The following is a 12,081-nucleotide window of genomic DNA, read 5'->3' as shown; positions in this document are numbered from 1 at the left end:
GGGGACACGAATTTTTACTGTGTATGCGGCCTTGTATTCGATTGTGAACGAATACATCAAACGCCATGATATTCGATCGAATACCTATTCGATCCAACGGCGTTCGCTCATCTCTATTACTTACCTCTCCAGGCAGGCTTCGGGCCTAGTTGTGTGACATCCATGACATCATATGACCGGGACCTGCATCCCAGGTCATGTGACATCCCGGATGTTATTGAAGATGGCCGACACCACCGAGGAGTGGTGACACCACCGCGGATAGATAAGTGACAGTGGTTTTTTTATGTTGGTTCCCCCCCCATCTCCGATTATTATACTCTGCAGCCTAAAAAGACCCCAGAGTATAATAATTGTTCAAGGCCGTTCACAATGGGGGAAAATACTGTGTATAGGGGCCACTATGGGACATAATATTAACTGCAGGGGCCACTATGGGGCGTAATAGTATGTGCAGGGGCCACTATGAGGCGTAATAGTGTGTTCAGGGTCTTTGGCGTTGGTGAGGGGGGGGGCCATGTCAAAAGTTTGCCACGGGCTCCGCCATTCCTAGTTACGCCACTGCATCCGGCTTCCTACAGACTGTTCAGGCCAGGTGAGACTTGTGTAAATAAGGTCTAAACACAGCCTCACACTGTAATCACAGATGGATGTACACTGAGTCTGTCCACTTCTAGCTTACATTGTCAGCAGATCAGCTCCTGTCTACACAGGGAAATCTGCTGCCAACCAACAAATATTTTCTGCACACAAAATCAAGGCAGATTTACTTGGAGGGGCGCCTTCACACGGAGTAATGCTCCGCGCATATTCCTACAAATTATACATGTAAAAATACACGTGTAAAATGTAGTAAGCCATTGAGTTCAATGGCTTTCTTTTTTGTTCGTATAACGCGCGTTATTTTGCGTGCGTAATTTTGCGCACAAAATTACAGCCTAAAACTAAGGCCCCACATTGAGGAAATGCAGCTTTTTTTTGTTGCAGATTTTTTTTTGCATTTTTTTGGGACAAAGCCAGGAGTGGATTGAGCAGAAGGGAGAAGTATAAGAACTTTCTATATATTTCCCATCCCCTCTGTAGCCATTTTTGGCTTTGGCTCAAAAAGACCGCAGCAAAATCTGCAACAGAAGAAGCTGCATTTCTGCACCGTGGGGCCTCAGCCCCTTTCCAGGTTATTTTTATTGATGACTAGCTATAACCCGCGACTTCGTCGGCGGCCCCCTGATGCCTGCGCAAACCACCTGCAGCACGGGCCGTGGGCCCCAACGCCCCTCTACTTGTGGCCAGAGCGGGCCTGCCCCCAGTATCTTGCCCCCCCCCATCTCGGCCCCCAGTATGTTGTCCCCCTATCTCTGTCCCCAGTATGTTGTCCCCCCCATCTCTGCCCCCAGTATCTCCCCCCCCATATATATATATATATATATATATATATACAGTGGGGCAAAAAAGTATTTAGTCAGTCACCAATAGTGCAAGTTCCACCACTTAAAAAGATGAGGGGCGTCTGTAATTTACATCATAGGTAGACCTCAACTATGAGAGACAAAATGAGAAAACAAATCCAGAAAATCACATTGTCTGATTTTGTAAGAATTTATTTGCAAATTATGGTGGAAAATAAGTATTTGGTCACCTACAAGCAATCAAGATTTCTGGCTCTCACAGACCTGTAACTTCTTCTTTAAGAGTCTCCTCTTTCCTCCACTCATTACCTGTAGTAATGGCACCTGTTTAAACTTGTTATCACTATAAAAAGACACCTGTGCACACCCTCAAACAGTCAGACTCCAAACTCCACTATGGTGAAGACCAAAGAGCGGTCAAAGGACACCAGAAACAAAATTGTAGCCCTGCACCAGGCTGGGAAGACTGAATCTGCAATAGGCAACCAGCTTGGATTGAAGAAATCAACTGTGGGAGCAATAATTAGAAAATGGAAGACATACAAGACCACTGATAATCTCCCTCGCTCTGGGGCTCCCCGCAAAATCTCACCCCGTGGGGTCAAAATGATCACAAGAATGGTGAGCAAAAATCTCAGAACAATGTGGGGGGACCTAGTGAATGAACTGCAGAGAGCTGGGACCAATGTAACAAAGCCTACCATCAGTAACTGTTATGGTTTGGGGATCCCTGACCACGGACTGGCCCCGGACTGATAACTTCTCAGAACGGTACAGGAAAAACATATATAAAAACCAACAATAATAAGTACGAGCAGTTTGGACTTCTAGTGTGGATCCTCCTACACCCTGCCTCGCACAACTAGAAGTAGCCGTGGGCCCGACTAACTTGCCTGAAGGGGCACGAGCACAGCTGGAGAAGTAGCTAACCTGCAAAGGGAAATAGAGCCCCTGTCTAGCTTCACGTTTACGAAAGAGAGACAGATACAGAACAAGCCCCCCACGGATGTCCAGACTTGGACTAACGGTGAACATGAGAACACAAAAGCATAGGAAGAGAATAAACGTGAAACACAGAATAACTGAACTAAGCAAGGGATAGGGAAAAACAGAACTTAGGATCACACACAAAAAACCCCTATCAAAATTCCAAACTTCCAAACAGAAAAATACCTAGGGCTCGCTGCGCCCGGAAAACTATGTCTGGATACAAGCTCAATACTTAGCAAACCAGTCCTGTGTGAACAGGAGCAAGAAACTGGATGGGCCAGGATGCAGATAGTAGCAACTTCAGACAACAGACGTTTAAGGGTCAGTTCACACGTGAAAACCGCCTAGCTTATTTGTGCGAGGTAAAAAACCTCGAGGAGTTTTTTTGACGCTGTTTTTTGCATTCCACGCGGTTTTTGACGAGGTTTTTGACGCGGTTTTCGCTAGCGGTTTTCGCTAGGGTTTTTTTTCCCTATATGTGCTATAGAAACTGCAGGCGAAAACCGCGTGTTTTTTTGCAAAAAACCGCGCGGTTTTGTGTGCAAAAAACCGCGCGTTTTTTTTACCGCGCGGTTTTCGCCTCCCATTCACTTCTATGCAATTCTTCAGGCGTTTTCCGCCTGAAGAAAGGTCATGTCGCTTCTTCAGGCGGAAAACGCTAGGAGGAAAAAAAAAGATAGTGGTCTACATAGACCACCATGTTAAAGGAGAGGTTTTTGAAGCGAATTCCGCTGTCAAAAACCTCCCCTTTGCCCACGTGTGAACTAGCCCTAAGACCGGCATCAGGTAGCATGTACAACAGCCTTATATACTGAAGAGAAGGCCTCGCCCATGGCCTGTAAAGTATTCAGCACTGCAGAGAACTTAACCCCTTCAGAGGCCAAGACACACCAGGCACAGATCCACCAGGCCACTCACCACGTGAGCCACGCCCGAGTGCCAGAGCAGAAAATGCATGTCTGGTGTGAACATTCCCCTGCCGTGCATCAGGTGATTCACGCGCTGAATGCCGTCCGGACACTCTGCGCCTGAACCTAACAGGCCGAGACTGCTGAGACCGGGTCATAACAGTAACACACTACGCCGCCAGGGACTCAGATCCTGCAGTGTCAGACGTGTCCCACTGCTTAAGCCAGTACATGTCCGGGCCCGTCTGAAGTTTGCTAGAGAGCATTTGGATGATCCAGAAGAGTATTGGGAGAATGTCCTATGGTCTGATGAAACCAAACTGGAACTGTTTGGTAGAAACACCACTTTACGTGTTTGGAGGAAAAAGACTACTGAGTTGCATCCATCAAACACCATACCTACTGTAAAGCATGGGGGTGGAAACATCATGCTTTGGGGCTGTTTCTCTGCAAAGGGGCCAGGACGACAGATCCGGGTACATGAAAGAATGAATGGGGCCATGTATCGTGAGATTTTGAGTGCAAACCTCCTTCCATCAGCAAGGGCATTGAAGATGAAACGTGGCTGGGTCTTTCAACATGACAGTGATCCAAAGCACATCGCCAGGGCAACGGAGTGGCTTTGTAAGAAGCATTTCAAGGTCCTGGAGTGGCCTAGCCAGTCTCCAGATCTCAACCCTATAGAAAACCTTTGGAGGGAGTTGAAAGTCCGTGTTGAGAAGCGACAGCCCCAAAACATCACTGCTCTAGAGGAGATCTGCATGGAGGAATGGGCCAACATACCAACAACAGTGTGTGCCAACCTTGTGAAGACTTACAGAAAACGTTTGACCTCTGTCATTGCCAACAAAGGATATATAACAAAGTATTGAGATGAAATTTTGTTACTGACCAAATACTTATTTTCCACCATAATTTGCAAATAAATTCTTACAAAATCAGACAATGTGATTTTCTGGATTTGTTTTCTCATTTTGTCTCTCATAGTTGAGGTCTACCTATGATGTAAATTACAGACGCCTCTCATCTTTTTAAGTGGTGGAACTTGCACTATTGGTGACTGACTAAATACTTTTTTGCCCCACTGTATATATATATATATATATATATACACACAGTATATATATACAGTGCCTACAAGTAGTATTCAACCCCCTGCAGATTTAGCAGGTTTGATAAAATGCAAATAAGTTAGAGCCTTCAAACTTCAAACAAGAGCAGGATTTATTAACAGATGTATAAATCTTACAAACCAAAAAGTTATGTTGCTCAGTTAAATTTTAATAAATTTTAAACAAAAAAGTGTGGGTCAATTATTATTCAACCCCTAGGTTTAATATTTTGTGGAATAACCCTTGTTTGCAATGACAGCTAATAATCGTCTTTTATAAGAACTGATCAGGCCGGCACAGGTCTCTGGAGTTATCTTGGCCCACTCCTCCATGCAGATCTTCTCCAAGTTATCTAGGTTCTTTGGGTGTCTCATGTGGACTTTAAGCTTGAGCTCCTTCCACAAGTTTTCAATTGGGTTAAGGTCAGGAAACTGACTAGGCCACTGCAACACCTTGATTTTTTCCCTCTTGAACCAGGCCTTGGTTTTCTTGGCTGTGTGCTTTGGGTCGTTGTCTTGTTGGAAGATGAAATGACGACCCATTTTAAGATCCTTGATGGAGGAGCGGAGGTTCTTGGCCAAAATCTCCAGGTAGGCCGTGCTATCCATCTTCCCATGGATGCGGACCAGATGGCCAGGCCCCTTGGCTGAGAAGCAGCCCCACAGCATGATGCTGCCACCACCATGCTTGACTGTAGGGATGGTATTCTTGGGGTCGTATGCAGTGCCATCCAGTCTCCAAACGTCACGTGTGTGGTTGGCACCAAAGATCTCGATCTTGGTCTCATCAGACCAGAGAACCTTGAACCAGTCTGTCTCAGAGTCCTCCAAGTGATCATGAGCAAACTGTAGACGAGCCTTGACATGACGCTTTGAAAGTAAAGGTACCTTACGGGCTCGTCTGGAATGGAGACCATTGTGGTGGAGTACGTTACTTATGGTATTGACTGAAACCAATGTCCCCACTGCCATGAGATCTTCCCGGAGCTCCTTCCTTGTTGTCCTTGGGTTAGCCTTGACTCTTCGGACAAACCTGGCCTCGGCACGGGAGGAAACTTTCAAACGCTGTCCAGGCTAACAGTAGTTCCATAAGCCTCCAACTTCCGGATGATGCTCCCAACAGTGGAGACAGGTAGGCCCAACTCCTTGGAAAGGGTTTTGTACCCCTTGCCAGCCTTGTGACCCTCCACGATCTTGTCTCTGATGGCCTTGGAATGCTCCTTTGTCTTTCCCATGTTGACCATGTATGAGTGCTGTTCACAAGTTTGGGGAGGGTCTTAAATAGTCAGAAAAGGCTGGAAAAAGAGATAATTAATCCAAACATGTGAAGCTCATTGTTCTTTGTGCCTGAACTACTTCTTAATACTTTAGGAGAACCAAACAGAATTCTGGTGGTTTGAGGGGTTGAATAATAAATGACCCTCTGAATAAACTTTTCACAATTTAAAAAAATATTAAACAAAGAAATAACATTCTTTTTTGCTGCAGTGCATTTCACACTTCCAGGCTGATCTACAGTCCAAATGTCACAATGCCAAGTTAATTCCAAATGTGTAAACCTGCTAAATCTGCAGGGGGTTGAAGATATATAGATAGATAGATAGATAGATAGATAGATAGATAGATAGATAGATAGATAGATATCTCTATCTATCTATCTATCTATCTATCTATCTATCTATCTATCTATCTATCTATCTATCTATCTATATCTCACAGCAGCCCCTGCAGCCTATATTATGCCCCACAGTGGCACAATAGACTGTGGGGCTTAATAGAGGTTGCAGGGGGGCCGCTTTGGGGCATAATAGAGGTTACAGGGGCCACAGTGGACCCTTCAAGCTCTATTATGCGCCACAGTTGCACACCCATGAACTATTATTATACTCGGGGGTCTTTTCAGACCCTGAGTTTAACAATCGGAGCCCCAGGGGAGGTGAGAGAACATAATAAACACTGTTACTCACCTCTCCGGGATCTGATGTTACTCCTAGCAGGCTTCGGGTCTATATGGTAATGTGCCAGACGTCACGTGGCCTGGGATATTACCATATAGGCCCAAAGCCTGTGCTAGCAGTAACATATAGGCCCAAAGCCTGTGCTAGCAGTAACAGCCTGTTACCATACAGGCCAGAAGCCTGTGCTAGCAGTAACACGTTATTACTACTACCACAGGCTTCGGCATACCTCCCAACTTTTGAAGAACCGAAAGAGGGACAAAATGTGCTACGCGCGCCGCGGCAAGTTTAGCCCCACCCACTTTTGTGTTGACTCCGCCCACTCGTTAATTTTTCATGTGCCCGCACACAGTATAATCCTCCTACAGTCACCTGTAAATTATATGTCCCCCCTCTATCTCTCCCCCAGTTTCATATACACCCTTCATCTGCCCCCAGTTTCATGTCCCTCTTCCATCTCTGCCCCTAGATTCATGTCCCTCCATCTCTGCCCCCAGATTCATGTCCCCTCCATCTCTACCCCCAGATTCATGTCCCACATCTCTGCCCCCAGATTCATGTCCCCTCCATCTCTGCCCCCAGATTCATGTCCCACATCTCTGCCCCCAGATTCATGTCCCACATCTCTGCCCCCAGATTCATGTCCCTCCATCTCTGCCCCCAGATTCATGTCCCTCCATCTCTGCCCCCAGATTCATGTCCCCTCCATCTCTGCCCCCAGATTCATGTCCCTCCATCTCTGCCCCCAGATTCATGTCCCTCCATCTCTGCCCCCAGATTCATGTCCCTCCATCTCTGCCCCCAGATTCATGTCCTCTCCATCTCTGCCCCCATATTCATGTCCCACATCTCTGCCCCCAGATTCCTGTCCCTCCATCTCTGCCCCCAGATTCATGTCCCCCATCTCTGCCCCCAGATTCATGTCCCTCCATCTCTGCCCCCAGATTCATGTCCCTCCATCTCTGCCCCCAGATTCATGTCCTCTCCATCTCTGCCCCCAGATTCATGTCCCCACATCTCTGCCCCCAGATTCATGTCCCACATCTCTGCCCCCAGATTCATGTCCCACATCTCTGCCTCCAGATTCATGTGCCTCCATCTCTGCCCCCAGATTCATGTCCCTCCATCTCTGCCCCCAAATTCATGTCCTCTCCATCTCTGCCCCCAGATTCCTGTCCCTCCATCTCTGCCCCCAGATTCATGTCCCCCATCTCTGCCCTCAGATTCATGTCCTCTCCATCTCTGCCCCCAGATTCATGTCCCCCATCTCTGCCCCAATGTCATGCCGTCCTCTCCTTCATCTGCCCCCAGATTCACGTTCCACCTCCACATTAAACTTACCTTCTCCTCCGCTCCCTCGCCGCCTCTCTCGCTGACACATGCGGCTGAAGGAAGGAGCTGACACAGGTCAGCTCCTCGCTTCGCCGCTGCCCGCCTCTCTCCCTGACACACGCGGCTGAAGCTGCTCGCGTGCTCGCTTCACCGCTGCGTCTCTCTCTCTCGCTGACACATGCGGCTGAAGCGAGGAGCTGACCTGTGTCAGCTCCTCGCTTCGCTGCTGCCGCCGGCTCCTGGCTTGTAGACGCGATGTACAGGGATCTGATGTTACTCCTAGCAGGCTTCGGGTCTATATGGTAATGTGCCAGACGTCACGTGGCCTGGGATATTAACATATAGGCCCAAAGCCTGTGCTAGCAGTAACATATAGGCCCAAAGCCTGTGCTAGCAGTAACAGCCTGTTACCATACAGGCCAGAAGCCTGTGCTAGCAGTAACACGTTATTACTACTACCACAGGCTTCGGCATACCTCCCAACTTTTGAAGAACCGAAAGAGGGACAAAATGTGCTACGCGCGCCACGGCAAGTTTAGCCCCACCCACTTTTGTGTTGACTCCGCCCACTCGTTAATTTTTCATGTGCCCGCACACAGTATAATCCTCCTACAGTCACCCGTAAATTATATGTCCCCCCTCTATCTCTCCCCCAGTTTCATATACACCCTTCATCTGCCCCCAGTTTCATGTCCCTCTTCCATCTCTGCCCCTAGATTCATGTCCCTCCATCTCTGCCCCCAGATTCATGTCCCCTCCATCTCTACCCCCAGATTCATGTCCCACATCTCTGCCCCCAGATTCATGTCCCCTCCATCTCTGCCCCCAGATTCATGTCCCCTCCATCTCTGCCCCCAGATTCATGTCCCACATCTCTGCCCCCAGATTCATGTCCCTCCATCTCTGCCCCCAGATTCATGTCCCTCCATCTCTGCCCCCAGATTCATGTCCCCTCCATCTCTGCCCCCAGATTCATGTCCCTCCATCTCTGCCCCCAGATTCATGTCCCTCCATCTCTGCCCCCAGATTCATGTCCCTCCATCTCTGCCCCCAGATTCATGTCCTCTCCATCTCTGCCCCCAGATTCATGTCCCACATCTCTGCCCCCAGATTCCTGTCCCTCCATCTCTGCCCCCAGATTCATGTCCCCCATCTCTGCCCCCAGATTCATGTCCCTCCATCTCTGCCCCCAGATTCATGTCCCTCCATCTCTGCCCCCAGATTCATGTCCTCTCCATCTCTGCCCCCAGATTCATGTCCCCACATCTCTGCCCCCAGATTCATGTCCCACATCTCTGCCCCCAGATTCATGTCCCACATCTCTGCCCCCAGATTCATGTCCCTCCATCTCTGCCCCCAAATTCATGTCCTCTCCATCTCTGCCCCCAGATTCCTGTCCCTCCATCTCTGCCCCCAGATTCATGTCCCCCATCTCTGCCCTCAGATTCATGTCCTCTCCATCTCTGCCCCCAGATTCATGTCCCCCATCTCTGCCCCAATGTCATGCCGTCCTCTCCTTCATCTGCCCCCAGATTCACGTTCCACCTCCACATTAAACTTACCTTCTCCTCCGCTCCCTCGCCGCCTCTCTCGCTGACACATGCGGCTGAAGGAAGGAGCTGACACAGGTCAGCTCCTCGCTTCGCCGCTGCCCGCCTCTCTCCCTGACACACGCGGCTGAAGCTGCTCGCGTGCTCGCTTCACCGCTGCGTCTCTCTCTCTCGCTGACACATGCGGCTGAAGCGAGGAGCTGACCTGTGTCAGCTCCTCGCTTCGCTGCTGCCGCCGGCTCCTGGCTTGTAGACGCGATGTACAAGCCAGGAGCCGGCAGCAGCGGTGAAGCGAGGAGCTGACACAGGTCAGCTCCTCGCTTCAGCTGCATGTGTCAGCGAGAGAGAGACGCAGCGGCGAAGCGAGCACGCGAGCAGCTTCAGCCGCGTGTGTCAGGGAGAGACGCGGGCAGCGGTGAAGCGAGAAGCTGACCTGTGTCAGCTCCTTCCTTCAGCCGCATGTGTGTTCAACTCAGATCTGCGTCCTCTGGACGCAGATCTGAGTTGAAATCGGGACATACCTCCCTCCAACCGGGACCGCGGGACATGTCACCCAAATCGGGACTGTCCCGCGGAAATCGGGACGGTTGGGAGGTATGGGCTTCGGGCCTATATAGTACTGCTAGAACAGGCTTCAGGCCTATATGGTAATATCCCAGACCACGTGATGTCTGACACATTACCATATAGCCTCAAAGCCTGCTTGGATTAACACCGGATACCAGAGAGGTGAGTATCAGTGTTTATTATGTTCTCTCACCTCCCCTGGGGCTCCGATTATTATACTCGGGGGTCTGAAAAGACCCCCGAATATAATAATAGCGGAAGTGGGATCCCGGCCTGGCCCGGGCCTATTCACTACCGCCCGCCGCGGCCTAAAGTACAAGGGGAAGCGGGGGCGGCAGTAAGCAGGTCCGGGTTGGTAAATAGGCCGCTGCCTGCTGGTAGATACACCAGCAGGCAGCGGCCTATTATAAACCAAAAAAAGAGTTTTTATACTTACCGACCGACCGCGCACTGCTGCTCCCGCTGCCAAATCCTCTTCTCTCACAGGACATCTGTGTATCAGCGTAGGTGGCGTGATGATACATAGATGTCTGAACCAGCGCAAGGAGAGCGGCAGCTCTCCTTGCGCTGGTTGTGAGGGGGGAAAAAAAACAAACGCCCGGGCTGCCGCCCCCTCGGGCTCGCCGCCCGAAGCGGGCGCTTCACACCGCCTCATTAGAGGTGCGGCCCTGGACGTGTATAGGGCAAGTCTGTAGTTACATGACATGGCCACTATGAAATGAATGACACTATGTAAACAGAGAAGCAGTCATGGCACTTACACATATACCTCGGTTCGTTCAAACAGCTGATCCTGGGGGTCCCGGGTATTGAAACCCCACAATTCTTTTTTCTACTTTTTAATTAGGAAACACCTGGGGCATTATTAATAAGGGGCACAATTTAAAGGGGTGCATAGGGAAGTTATTAATATAAAGATGCACTTGGGGGTATTTTTCATTATGGGAGGTTATATTATATCTCTCTATATTATAAAAATGAATTCTTGTATTTTATAATTGGGGAAGCAGCAGGATGGGGGCTTTGTGTAGGTGAGGACAATGTGGATCAGGTGTCTGGAAAAGTGAGGAGCCAAAGATGTCTGTGCTGAAACGTTACAGAAACTGGAAGAAGTGGCCATGGCTGTACAGATGGAAGAGAAATGGAATGAAAATGTGAACAATTAGTCAAGAGACATTACCGGTAAGTCACTAAATGTTACTGCACTGTATTCACCTAAATCATCTGCGGAGCTCTGTGTAGAGCCACTATGTACCAGTATACGGTCACCGTATAGTGATAACATCGGTATACCTGAGTTTGGGGCACAATTGGACATATTCACCGCCCCCCTCCCTTTGCTCAAACCCTCGCTATGCCTCTGCCTCCACGTCACCCTGCAACAAGTACACTAAAGTAAGTGAAGCCACTTACTACAACTCCTGGTCGCAAAAAATGTGACCACTACTCCATCCCATAAGCAAAGGAGTTACAGGGCTACATGGTGAGCTTTTGTCGCTGTATAGCCCCAGGTCATGAGAAAAGGTTGGAAATCTCAGAGGACTCCTAAAACACCATCCACAGCTGCCAGAGGAGAAGCTCCTATAAGAATTCCACCAGAGTGGGTGCAGCAGTACTACGCCACCATGAGTAAGTGAACGCAGGAGGTTCCTCTTCCCTCTGGAGATATTGCCAGGGATAACTAGAGGAGGGCTAGTTAAGGAGAGGGCATGATGGTCCAGCCACTCACTTTGGAATAGAGATTAACCCCTTAAGGACGCAGGGTAGTTTGGGCCTTAAGGCTCAGACCCTGTTTTTCAAATATGACGTCTTTTACTTTATGTGAGAGTCGCTTCATAATGCATTTACCTATCCAGGTGATTCCACAATAGTTTTTTCGTGACACATTGTAGTTTATGTTGGTGGTAAATTTTGGTCATTATACTTTGCGTTTGTTAAAAAAAGGACAATATACTGAAAATTTCATAAAATTATCGATTTTGAAAGTTTCTGTTATTCTTGTGAAAACACAGACAGGTATAACACACAAAATTCTTCCTAATTAACATTTTCCATATGACTACTTTATATCGGCATTGTTTCTTCAATGTCCTTTTACTTTTCTAGGAAGTTAGAAGGCTTAGAACTTTAGTAGCAAATTGTCAGATTTTCAAGAAAATTTCAAGATTTTGTATTCTAGGGACCTATTTAGTTGTGAAGTGACTTTGAGGGGCCTATATAATAGAAAACTCCAATAAATGACCCCATCTTTGAAACGGT

This window comes from Leptodactylus fuscus, chromosome 10, assembly GCF_031893055.1.
Source record: "Leptodactylus fuscus isolate aLepFus1 chromosome 10, aLepFus1.hap2, whole genome shotgun sequence".
NCBI classification, from domain to species: domain Eukaryota; kingdom Metazoa; phylum Chordata; class Amphibia; order Anura; family Leptodactylidae; genus Leptodactylus; species Leptodactylus fuscus.
Note: the sequence above shows the minus strand (reverse complement) of the source record.